The sequence below is a fragment of the Falco punctatus genome (assembly GCF_963210335.1).
Source record: "Falco punctatus genome assembly, chromosome: 8".
Lineage (NCBI taxonomy): Eukaryota > Metazoa > Chordata > Aves > Falconiformes > Falconidae > Falco > Falco punctatus.
The window spans coordinates 13,777,798-13,791,083 of NC_137588.1; positions in this window are offsets into that span (position 1 = coordinate 13,777,798).

Here is a 13,286-nt window from a genome sequence, read left to right on the forward strand (position 1 = left end):
CTGCAGGCAAGGTTGTCTGAAGTCCACGATGAGATCTCACTTGATAAAGCTGCAGCCAGTCTCAGGGCAGCCATGTTAAATTCTTTCTTAAAGAAGGAATTAAAACCAGCTGTGCCAAAACACGGAACATTTCCTTTTGCATAGTGGCAAAAAAAGGTTCGCTTTTGTAGCAGTGTGGAAGCACATTTTAAAATGATCTTTTTAAAACTGGTGTGGCACTGGGCAGGTGGGGGACAGCACTGTCAGCCTGGGCTCAGGCTTTATGGCTGCTCTCTGCTGCAGGATCAGCAAGGCCATGCAGGATGGAAGGTGCTGCGGATGGGAGACGAGCTGTTACTTATACAGCTGTGAACATAACACCGTAACACTGGAGATAAAGGCAACATAATTGCCAATTACTCAATTAGTGTATTGTGACATGCTGAAGCAATAATGGGCAGTGCTGTGGCAAGGCAGCTTCTTCCTCCCTGCACCCGCCTGGGAACAGCAGGACAAGGTAAAAACTGCCCCTGCCCTTTAGTGCTGTTCTCCATGGGTTTGCTCAGTTGATAGCAGGCAGGTGTGGGAAAGGAGGTGCCAAGCAGGATGAGGAGCACCAGCAGGTCTGTGCTCCTGTACCTGGAACCAGCATGATGGGGCCTCAGCCATGTGTGGTCTCCCCAGGAGGCAGCTGCAGCTGTGGGGACTGGTGCAGCCAGCTCTCCGAGCCTGTTGCTGCATGACAGTGCATCCATGCAAACAGCGATACCCATCCATACGGTACCTTTAGGCTGTGGTAGTTAAAGAGAGCAACCAAGGATGTGGAAACCATCCCCAGTGTGTCCTGGATATGTGAATCTGTCACAGGTAGAAAGTGTAAAAATAGAAATCCAAGTTCCAGGATCTGTACTGTAGTGTCTTTTAAAAAAGTCGTCAACAACAAATCAAAAAAAGAAGCCTTTGTCCAGACGCTTGTTTCCTAAACTGGATGCCAGCAGTTATGCTCCTGTGACTTTCTGGCTGGGGAATGTTCTTTTTCCAGAGGAAATCCCTTTAACTTTCAGCAGTTCAAGACTAATTGGGTGAAATAATAGCTTGGCACTCCCCCAAACAATATGATTTTTATCTTTTTTGTTGACTGCAAAAGTCTGGCTTGTTCCAGTCCTATGAGTCATGGAGGGAATGTGCATGTCAAACTGCCCTGGTATCTAGGGATGGACTTCTGGTGAGATGGGCATGGGGTCCTCAGTCAGAGGTGACCATGGGGGGGGTTCTGCAACATCCTCCACAGAGCTGAGGGAGTGCTGCCTGCCCCTCTCCAGCCTTTGCTAGGGCTGATGTCTTGTTGCTGATGTGCGTGTTTCTAGGCATCCTCATTCTCATTGAGCTATTCAGAGGGGCTTTTTGTTGGCTACTGCTCTGGTTTCTCCAGGTGACTCATCGTATAATAATTACGGATTCATGCTTTGACTTTGCCAAATGCTAACTATTCATCAGCTCCAACTAGCATGTTTAGATGTTTTCAGCAGAGACTTAGATTCTGATGGTTTATTTAGCCCAGAAATGAGCCTGATAGTAAACACTGGAGCTTTGAACCTCTCAAGATTTTGTTTCTGTATGGTGGATTAAACAAATCGAGGTGTTTAGCACAAGTCTCTCTTCCTTGTCCTGGAAAAAAAGACCTCGAGCCTGAGGGTGCAAAGCAGCACCCATGGCTTTGGCTGTAAGTACCCTGCCTTCTTTGTGTCCCTGGGGCTGTGCAGCCGCTGGTGCGTGGCTCTGGTGCAGGAGGGGACCTTCTGGCCAGGCCTTGCTGCTGCCATCAAGGTCGGGTTCATGTCAGGGACCACAGCTCAACCACGTGAGGGTGAGGCGCGCTCTGTACTTGCGAGATGCACCAAGCGAACCAAGCGCAGCAGGAAGTTGTGTGGATGACCTCATCTCAGGTCTCATCTGTCTCATCCCAGTTTATCACCAGCTAGCTGAATACAAACAGGACTGCATGGGTCCCAGCCCCCCAGCTCCTCCCTGTGCTCATAGCAGGGCTCCCGTGGGGCTGCCGGTGCTGGTTTTAGCCTCCAGATCATGGAGAGCCAGAACACTATGTCGTGCATTGCTGTTTCCCACCTCCATGTGGAAAATGCAGCTACCCCTGAGCTCCCAACCTCACACCATCCTCGCTGTCCAGCAGGGCACTCCATCCTCCTTTTGTGGTGGCTTGGGGCAATGGGGAAAGGACCAGAAACAGATGGACATACGTGTACCAGGGAACTGCGCTGCATAAAATTCCTGCGGGATGGGCAGATGCGCAAGGCTGGGCTGAACAGGACTAGTTTAAGCTAAACTGAAACCAGTATTTCCCCCCTGAATCCTTGCCTTGCTTGAAGCAAGGTGTCCAAGCAGCAAAACCTCCTCCAAGAAGGAAGTGGTGGGCCTCCACGGACCCCCTGTGAAGGTCCTTGTTCTCCCTCTACATCTATGGGATATATTGAATTCAGGGCCTGACCAGCTGCAATAGGAGGCTAAATCTGGAAAAAAACCCAAGCACCCAAAAGAAGCTAAGGGGATGAGAGTGCAGATGCATCCGTGTTGTGTTTGGTTTGCCAGGAGCAGGGCTCACGTGGCTGCTGGGCTGCCTGTGCCATCCTTCACCTGCTGCCTCTCTTGCAGGAGCTGCATTTCATCGTCTTCCTCCACATTGTGCCACCAGATGCTTTTCCTCCTGCTGCCACGATGAAATACCCATCAGGTCAGCAGCTTGTACCTGCCTGGGAAGCGCCAGCCCGCACAACTTGCTTCCAGGTAAGTTTTGTCACCACTAGCCAAGCAGCTCCCAGTGTAGGTGGCCTTGCTGCCAGCGTCCTGGCTGCTCCCTCGGGACAGTTTGGAGGTGAGGTGGGCCGGAGCAGCTGGACGCGGGTGGGCTGTCCCACCCCATGCCAAGGTCCCTGATGCCCTGTCCCAGCACCAGCTGCCTGAGGAGGTACAGGACAGTGCAAGCAAGCGGAGCTCGGGGGCTTCCCAAGGCAGGACATGATGCTGTTTGACTTGTGCTGTTCATGTTTGTCTCTGTGTTACTGTGCCCTTCGCAGACAAGTTCTTTGTCTCCTGCGCCAGCGCCGCTTCCCTTGGGGCGTTTTTTTCCTTCTCCTTTTACCATCTTTACAGCTTGTTTTCCTTCCTGCATCTGCAAGGCTGCCTCCAACAAAGCCCTGGCAGACAATCTTATCTTGAAGCACACCAGTCCCGCTCCTTTCACTACAATGTCTCATCCGCTTGAGCGCTTGGCTGGAGCAGGGACAGGGACCCCGCTGGCGAGCAGGGACCCCGCTGGGAGCAGGGCTGCTCTGCGTGCACCCCTGCCCGTGCCACCAGCAGCTTTGCCCTCTGGCAGGGCCACAGCCAGAGCCACATCCCGTGCCCCAGCAGGGAGGGCAGGAGAGGGGCAGCTGCAGGAGCCTGGCCATAAAAAGGCACTCGGAGAGGTTTGCAATGTGCTTGCTATTTCTGGAGAGGAATGCTATTCATTAAATAGGTAGGAGAGATGACTGAATCTATTTCCCCCCCCTCCCCTTGGCTTATTCACTTGATTCAAAAGGCCTTTTATCTTTTTTCCCCCTGAGTTTGTGGGTTTTAGTATTTTGGCGATGAAGTAGTTCTGTTCTGGAGCATCTGTGGGAATGGGCCTCACACCTATTTCTGGAGAAGAGGTTTTAAAACCCTGCAGGGGAAGACAGATGGAGAACTTCCATTGCTTATGCCTTGAAGCAGATACTCCTGATAACGAATGGACCTGAAACTACTAAAGAAAGCATAGATACAAATATCACCAAAATGAATTAAAGAAAACGAACCATTCCTTACACCCCGCCGCACCCTGCAAACTAGGAAATATCTCCTCTTATGCAAGAAGTGGAAAACGCTGTACTGTCCTGGCCAGAGCAGGCTGCAAGTCTCACAATATTCACTTTGTTTATGTTGCTGGGGCAGGATGGTGAATTTAGTGGAGCTGCAAGTGAAAGTCTTCATTCTCCAAAGGCTTGCAAAAAGCTTCACATCCCTTGAAAAGTCTGCGGGAAATGGAGTTATTGGATGCAGCATTCCACACTGCAACTCTGGCTAGCTACCATCAGTGGTGACCTTTCTGTGTACTTTTAAAGGCACTTGTAAATGGCCTCCTCAAGACTGTGTTGACAGGCAAATGCTCAAGAAGACTTGTTTTGTAGTGAGGGGTGGTAGAGCTTTGTTCAGTAATCAGCCACCTGTTTTATCAGATTGTTTACCTTTTGTTTCTGAAGTCCAGCTGATGCGCATCATTTTACCAATGAAAAGGGCTGGGAAGACCACTTTTGTCAAATACTGTGCCTAAAGCACAGAGTGGGACCATACATACTTCTTTATACTAAAGCTCTTCCAATATGCAAGATTTGGATTTATTTTTGCTGCCTCCAGCTCTTTCTAACTGGCATTTCCCGGAGCCTCCTGCTGACTGCCAACAACAGGCAGCGACAGCAGGCACCTCTCCTGCAAAGCGCACACCTTTCCCTGGCGCGGGGATTGCACAGGGCTTTATTGGATGCTGGCGGCGGTGGATCCTCCAACAGCTCATGGTGTTGTCGCAAGCGCAGGCACAAAGCCTGTGACAATGTAACAGCCCAGTCCGAATGTACCTGTGCAATAAAGTGCAATCTAGGGTACAATCTAAAAGTAACTCCAGGTGTTAAGGAAGAAAAATCGAGTGTTATGTCCCACACAGTACTGTGTGAGTAAATGGGCGGTCAGAAGCACCAGCTGGCATGGTTCGCTATGAATCATTGGAGCTCATGACTGATGCTGACAGTTGAACAACTACCATTTGCTGAGGTCAAAACTGCAAAAAAGGATTCTGATTGTGTTTTTAACCTACAAAAAATAATCTGAATGCATCTGAAATTAATAATAGAATCTGTATTTGTTACATTTCTCTGACTTCTCAATCAAATTTGTTCAATATGCAACCTAAACATCTGGGTTTCCTTGGGCTGCCAGCTGCTGATCGCCATCCCCTCGTGAAACCTTGACCCTGTGAAGTCACTGCAACAAGCTGTTTCGCTTACCCATAGGTAGGTTTCACACCTGCAAAAGATTCAGGTCTTGCTTCATTGTTTGTTTGTTTATTTGGGTTTTTTTAGGCACATTCCTCATTTCTGGTCTCTGAGCTGCTGGCTCGATGGCAGAAAATGTAGGAAATGCTGCCCTGCTGGGGCAAGTCCCCTGAAACAGCAATTCCCTGCCACCACCTTCCCCTAGATGAATGAAGTCAGGGGAAGAGTGGTGCCTCTGCCTCTTTACAGAGGGTGGATGAGGCCCTGCCAGTTTGCTTTGAACTGCAGAGCACCCTGAGCCACCAGAACCAGTGCGGTTTCCCCCCCGAGAATGGCATTTAGGGCTGAGGTCCCAGTGTGCTGAGGGGACAGCTTGGGAGAAGGGTGAGGGAAACAGGGAGGAAGCATGGACCTGTGCATGTTCTTTCCTCTCTCCTGTCACCCACCAGCAGGCCGGGGGGGTTTCTGCAGGCACAGGGCAGGCAGGGGCCCACCCTGGCGCCCATGGAAGCCTGCATCAGCCACCCGTGCTCTGAGCCGGGGAAGGGTCTGGGCCAACTTCATGTCTGGGTTTGGCTGGACTGGTTCTGCAGAGTAAAACTGAGTGTCCTTGCTCCGAAGGCTGTACTCGGGTGTTGGGTTTGACACAGCTCCATCATTGCATCATATAGACACGCTTTAGAAATTCCCTTCAGCTGAGCTGTGTGACTCATCATAAGTTGATGGCTACAGGAAGAGGAGTGCGCTCGGTGAGGTCTTCCAACAACTACTTCTCTAAGACGGACAAAGAAGTCCAGGTGCTTTCTGAAGTATTTTTGGCTGTGCAGGTTACATAGAGAAGACAGTTTTGCTCATCTTTCCACAGATAAAAAGTGATACTATGCCTTATGCAAAGGAGGATTTTTTCCCATGGACATACATATGAAAGCAAATAAAAAAAGAATCCAGTTTTCCCCTGGGAGTAACTCCCTCTCAGCAAGCTGCGCTGCCCTGATGTGAGAGGGGGACCACCATGAGGCAAGCTTTGTGGTGCCACCGTGTGCCCTACAAAGAGACCCAAGGAAGAGGGTGCCAGAGACTCTTGCTTATCCCAGGCTGTCCCTGCACGGAGGGGACGTGCTTCCCATGCGCCCGTGGGCTGGAGGAGACAGGCTGGCTCTGCGCTTATCCACCGCACAGACTGCACGTCTTGGCCTTTCCCATTTACGCGGGGATGAGTCATGTCAGGGCTTGGATGTTGCAACTTTGATGGCGTAATCCCGCCATGGCTTTGGTAACTCAGAGTCTTCCTGAACAAGACAGGAAAGAGTTTAATGTCTGGTGTGAAAAGCAGAAACATCTGTAAAGGTGAGTATTAAAGTCTTTCAGGATGAATTGATGTGTCATAAGGAAACGAGACTAGAAATCATGCAGAGCTGATTTTCTTTTTTTTATCTGTCATTGCAGACCACTTTTCAACCATGAATTTTTTGATAAATACTTAACATTCATTATGCAATTCCATTTTGGCATGAATTCTCCAGGGACGCACAGTCCTAATACAGCAAAACCCCACATTTCTAAAAACAAATTTAAGCTACTCTTGGTCTTGTTTGATGTACTTATTCTAATCTTTCCAGGTCCCTGTAATCTCTTTGCACTAGTTGAGATGCTACAGAGACCCCAGGTTTGCTTTGGCTGGTGATCCAGCAGAGCTGGGATGTCATGCTGGTGGTGACCCACTGAAGTCCCAGGGAACAAGCTGCCAGAGGGAGCCTGTGGGGACCGTGGCCCTTGTGATTCATGACAAACTTCACATGAAATGAGCTTCCAGGACTGGGGACACCCCAGCCGCCCATCATTGTCATCTTATATGAAAAGGAAGTGGTGAGGAGTGGGTGTCTGGCTGTAAGCAAGCTGCAAGGGTTCCTGCAGACCTGTGGCTCAGACCCATCCCTGTCAATCCAGGTGAAATTCTTGTCCTGAGGCAGCTCGGTTTGGCCTCTTTTGGTTCAGGCACCAGAATCGCAGCTGAAAGAAAACACCATGTTTCTCACGCTGTGCAGGCTACCGAAAACAGCATGCTTACCGTGGCTGGTTTTGTTTGCATCACTTCTTGCTTTTAGTAAGTTTCTGTTAAAGCATATCAAACATGCTGGAGGGGTGGTGAAGTTCCCTTCAGCCTTCACAGCATCCTTCATCTCTCGCTGGCTGCAGTCACCCTGCTGCTCTTGCACTATGGGGACAAAAAAGTGTTCTGCCTAAATATTTGTGAAACTCCTTGTGCTGCAACAAACCCTCTTGAGCCTTGACAGAGGCTGGGCTGCTGGGCGGAGTGGGGGGCACCTGAGAAGCGAAGGTCTGTGCGAGTGCCAGGCCAGCCCAGGGGCTGCTGGAGGTGCAGCTGGGCAGAGGGGGTGGAGGGGGAGAGTCCTGCCAGGCTGAGAGATGCTTTGGAACGCTGCAGTTTCATCTGATATGATTTCATAAAGCTAACATTAAGGGTCAGATGATGCGATACGCTGCCTTCAGACGCTGCATACATAAGCCCAGCCCACTGTTGAGACAAAAGTGGCTTTAAGCCTTGTCTATCCAACTATCTGATCCATCTCTTTGCCTTTTGCCAGCTGGCACAAAAGGGTCTTTTATCTGAAACTACTTCTCCTTTCAGAAACTCTGAAGTGTTTGCATGACTTGAAAGGGCTATTTCCAGCATTTTTGGCGGGGCAGTGTTCTAGCTTCAGATCTTAGGACAGGTATTTGAGCATGTTCCCTTGCTTTTGGAAGGGCTATTACCGCAGGTCATTTTCATAGGAAGGGTGTGTCTCCTGCTCAAAATACTAACAGCTTTTTCATGTTGTTTTCGATATCTCTCTAGAAGTTGCAGGTTGGCAGTGTATTACTCATGGCAAGCCAAGTCCAAAGCATGAGCAGGGAAGACTTGTATGTGTGATCGGTCTCAAACCAGTATGGAGAGAGGTGCGGGAAAGAGAGTGGCATCTTGGCGTGGCTGGATCTCTTTGGGACTCGCTGGGGGCTGGGATTTGTGGATACTCCGTTTGAAACTGTGCAGAGACCTCAAGGTGTGAAGCCTAGAGCTGCTGCTGGGCTTAATAATGCCCAGGGAATGGGATGAAGCTTCCAGTGCTGGAACAAGGACCTTTTCGCTGTTCTTGCGTGCCTGCCACTGAGACACTGGTTGGTTTTAATCTAATCAGCTCTTTTGAACAGACGTTTTTGTTGCTGTTCAGCCCAGACATACCAAGGAACATTGCAGCTCTGAAAAAAACCCCAAACCACCAAACTACAAAAACAAAGGGGGAAAAGAACAGGGGCAGCAATGCCACTGCTGGAGCACTCAAGTGAGCAGTGTGTGGTGGGCGGTGATGATTCCTACGTTTCCTTATGGCAATACCCAAGCTACTGCACATTTGGTTTTTCAGGAGTAGCTTTGATGCGTCTCAATGGGAGGAACTGCAATACGGATCACATCTCACTTGTTTCAGGGAGCTTTGTGCTTCCCTTCATATTAAACAGCCCAACGTTCCCGCTTCCCTGCACAGCAGCCACATAAGGGAGCAAATCCCGAAAATTGGCCTCATGATTATGCTTTGCAGATGAACAGTGGCATAAAGCAGAGAACTTCAGCTATCTGCTGGGGATGTGTTTGATGCGATGTCAAGGCTATTGCCTGCTGTGCATTGCCAGCCTGCTTAAAAAGACAATCTTTGTTATGTTTTGTTTTCTTCTTTTTTTAAGATGTAGCAATTTGTGGCCAAATCACAGGGTCTCGGGGGAGCGTTCTGGCTGAAAAGATGACTTCAGAATTTGGCCTAACATAACTTTAAGATAAAAGCTTTTATATAATCGCTAATTCACAGTCGCAGTTGCTTTGGCTTCGCTCATTATCATTCTTAAGTTATTTTTTTCATGCTGGGAGTTGGATTTTCCTGGCACTGCATCTGTTTTCAGCAATGTATACACCACAACTGCTGACAACTAGGCGTCGTATCCCGTGTTCCTCGACCCTGACTGTAGTTTGTTTTTTCTGGCACCGCTTTAAAGTCTCCCATCTGCACTTGCCTCCTGATGACCAGCGGCGGTCCTTCAGCTGTGTGAGAAGAGCCTGATGTTATCCTGTTGTTCTCGCACTCCTCCAGCCCTGTTTCTGGGGCTGTGCCGGGAGCACGCTCCTGCGCCGGCTGCGCAGCCTCGCCTGTTCCTCGACAGAGCCTTGTCGGGGCCAGCCGTGACAGCGCGGCCGTCCCCTTCCAGCCCTCCCCTGTGGCTGCTGCGAGGCCCGGTCACTTTGTCCCTTTTAGCCTGGCAGAAATGGCGCTCTGCTGCTTCTCTGGTTTCAGTCCTCTTTGCTTTTCCATAAAATACCGCCCTCTGCCCCCACCTCTGTTCCAGCTGGAATCTGTAGCAGATCACCTCTGCACCCTCCAGCTGCTGAGAGCTGGAGGGAGAGCTTTGTGTCCGTATCTCTACCTGCCTCTCATCTCCACTGGGCCGCTTTTTTCCAAGATTGGTTGGTGCTGGCTGCCCCGTACCCCAGCTCGCTCACAAGATGCTGCTGTTCCTCTTAGCAGTGTTTTGAACGAGCACAGCCGGTTTATGCTCACATTCCTCCTGACCTGGCTAACCGAGAGTATGGCTTTTTGAGGGATGTGTGCTGTTTGGTGACGGGCAGGTATCCTTGCTGAGCTGGGAGGCCGGACGTTTCGCTAGGCTTACTCTATCATTTTACGTGTGCACAGTGTACTCAACAGATTAACAGTATGTTCATTCCTTCCCCACTGCTTGTCTGGGTTTGTTTATTTTTGTTATTCCAGTTATATTCAGTTTCATTTGTTATTTTTGGTTTTGTTTTCCAGGCCTCTTTCCTTTGCTCACTTCTGCTCAGCTTAAAGGAATCCTTTTTTGAGCTTCCTCGGTATTTGCGGGGAAAACTACTATTCCTGTTGAGTGTTTCATGCCTCTTTATTGTGCCTCAGCAGCCAGGGCACGCAGGAGCTTGCACGTGCAAGTTCCTTCCCTGTCCTCACTCAGGTGTCAACTTACTTTCATCTTCCTACACCTCCCAGCACGTGTTGGAGCTTCACCTGGCACTCAGGGTTCCCATTAGCTCCGTACCACAGCTGCCATGATGTAGCAGCCCTCAGCCATCCCACTTTCTGCTGTCATCCACTGGCCACCACCAGGAAAGCAATATTACCCCAGGGTGGGAAATTACTGGGAATAACTCCTTTCTCGTGGAGCCCTGCTCCAACTGGCAGCAGCGCTGGTGGTTGGGCACGTAGCCCTCCCTCAGGCAGGACAGGAGCAGCGTCCCAGCCCGGCTGTGTTTCATGGAAAGCCATTTTTCAGCTGTTCTCCTTTCCTGCCTGCTGGTGCCCTGCTGGTTTCCATGGTATTTGTGGTTGTGTAGGGGTGGCAATTTCAGCATCCTGGCAGCCTTCCAGGCTGCCTCTCCATAAAACCCTGTATGGTTTCAAATGTATATTTTTTTTTCTTATTTTCTTTCATCCCACAGAGCTGCTGTGTGCTTTTAGGCAGTTAATCTATTCCATCCCTCGCTTATCTCACAGGCACGGTGTGAGGTTGTGCCCGCTCTTGCTATCAAGTTGCTTTGAGATCCTCTGATGAAAGGTTTGCTGTAAAGGTAAGGAATGATCGTAGCCATGCGATTGCTCTGATTTCTAGGTAACGGTACAGAGCATCCTACTGAAACAATAGTGGGAAATCCCAGCGACAACCAGCTGATTCTTGGAGCTGAACTTAAAAGGGATAGCATCCCCTTTCACTTCTCCCCCGTTCTGTAAGGCTCCTGCCGTGTTTGCATCCATCCTCTGGGCGCTGCTGTGCCCACTCTCTGTGGGCACCTGCTCCCAGCCCAGCTGCACAGCTGCAAAGGCAGTGCAGGCGAACGTCGGAAAAGCTTGTTGCAGACCAGGCCTAATTCCTGACAATCCTCTCTTCTGTTTTGTTTAAAAAACAAAAACAAAACAAACCACAGCTTTGCTCTAAGCAACAGCTGGAGTGAGCCGAGCACACATCTGATCTTAGCTTCCTGCAGGCTTTCATAATCGTTTCTAGCCATAATAGCCTCATTTTTTGGAAGCGAATCATTGTTGCTCTTTGGGTCGAATGAACTCTGATCAGGCTTGGACCTCCACGCATTGGAGTGAGAAAACCCCTCGCGCCTGAGCTGCGGGAGGCCAGAGGAGCTGAGGAGAGGGGTGCTACGTTTGGGTATGCACAGAGCGGCCTCTGTTCGGCTTCATTTGGGAAGGTGATTAAATGGTGACCTCCTCAGCTAAAGACGGCAGGGCTGTGATCTGTGGCTTTGGCTGTTTTGGGCTCCGTTCCATCCAAGGGTAAGACACATTTGGCAACATGGGCTAATAGCAGATTGAAGGCCACGTTGTTGGGATGGGTGTAAGGGCCCCGAGCTGAAGAGGTGCTCCTTGGTGTGCTAAAGGGAGAGGAGCTATGAACTGCAACATGTATTAACTATTTGTATCTGTAGAAACCACAGGAGGAGATAATACAGTAGCAACAGCTGCCCCTGGAATTATTTGCGCACATGTTTGGCTCCAAAGCCTTCTGCTCAGCTGGCTGGAGGTCACTGTGAGCACTGATAAGTATTTGCCAAATGCCAAGAAGAAGACAGGACAAGGTCAGAAGCTCTTCTGGTAGCAAGGCAGAGCGTGTTTAGCAAACACCACTATCTCCCGAATTGGGGTGAGAGATTTCATCAACAGAACACACAGGGGATGTCTGAACACTAGCAGAGAGCAGGAGGGATCTGCTTTACAGCTTTTGGCGAAGCTGAGAGAAATACGGGACTCGCTGTTTCCTTCTGAGCCAAGGATGATCTGCCGGCCTGCCCCAGCGACCTGCTCCTGTGGGTGGGCGCTGCGAAACTTCGGAGCCTTTTCCAGTTGCACCTGGCTGCAGTGACGGCAGTGTGGCCAGCCACAGGGGTCTTCTGTCCCCCACAAAATGTCACTGCCAGCCTCCTGTCCTGTCACTGCGTATCTGTTGGGACCGGGCCAAATGAGCAGGGCAGCTGTGGGATGGAGAGGAGAAATGAAGCCCAGCTCTGGCTCTGCCACAGTTGCAGGTGCCTGCACTTGATTACCAGGACCTGGGGCCATCAGAAGCAGGGCTCTGTGACGGGCGGCCCTTCGCTCTGCCTGTCCTGTAGGGCAGGCGGGGAGTTCTGGCCCAGCGCAGCACCGTTCTGGGGTGGGACGAGCGGCTGGGTGGGTTTGCAGGTGCTCGTGTCTTCTGCATGCTGAGGTGGCTGAGGGTAGCGAGTGCCCTGTGAGCCCATGCCTTGCCCAGGCACCGCGAGTGGACGTGACCCTGGGTGGGAAGCTGAGGGCCAGTCACCCTCTGCTCAAGCATCAGCCCGGGCTGCCCCTCGGCGGGGATGGAGTGAGCCCAAACCACGGCAAGGGAGCCTGGAGGTGCCCGGGGAGGGTGGGCTGGGGGTCAGGGGAAGGAGGAGAGGATGGGATCTGCCTCGAAGGAGAAGGGGTGGGACACTGGACTGGGGATTGCTCGGTGGCCGGAGGGAGTCGGGATGGCTGATGGGGCTGTAGCAGCTCCCGTCAGCGTGCTGGCCTTGCAGGGACCTGCTTCTTTCTCCATCCTACACCCCCCGTTGCACACACTCATCTTCAGCCCTTCCAGGCAGATGGCTGCAGTGACAGCCTTATGTCCCTGGACATCTGAAAGATTTAAGGTATTTACTATTGCTACTCTGACTTTATGTGCTTCCCTTCACAGGCACAGATGGGGGATCCCCTGCGGGAGGGCTCCTGGGCAAACAGACCATCACCCTCTTGTTGTTAAGGAAAGCTGGGGGGGGGTTCGACCTGTTCTCCACACCCGCAGGATTCCTTCTATTGCTCTGCTCCCATCTGCTCATACCTCTGATGGGAGCACTGTGGGGACTGTCACACAGCAACTCTTTTACTGTAAAAATAGCTGCATCCCAGTAAAATGATAACCCATAGGGAGGTTTGGTCACAGATATTAGAGGTATGAGCTTAGCATCCCTCCTTTTGTACATCAGTACATGCAAATTCCAGCTTGTTTAACCCTTTCCTGTAACTTTTTCTCTCTTCCTTTCCCTCTTCTGCTCCCCTCTCTCCTGCTGGCAACTTCTCCCCTTTTTCTGTTCAACGTTTAGCTCAGAATCCGTGCCTATGTCTGCCCTCACTGCACACC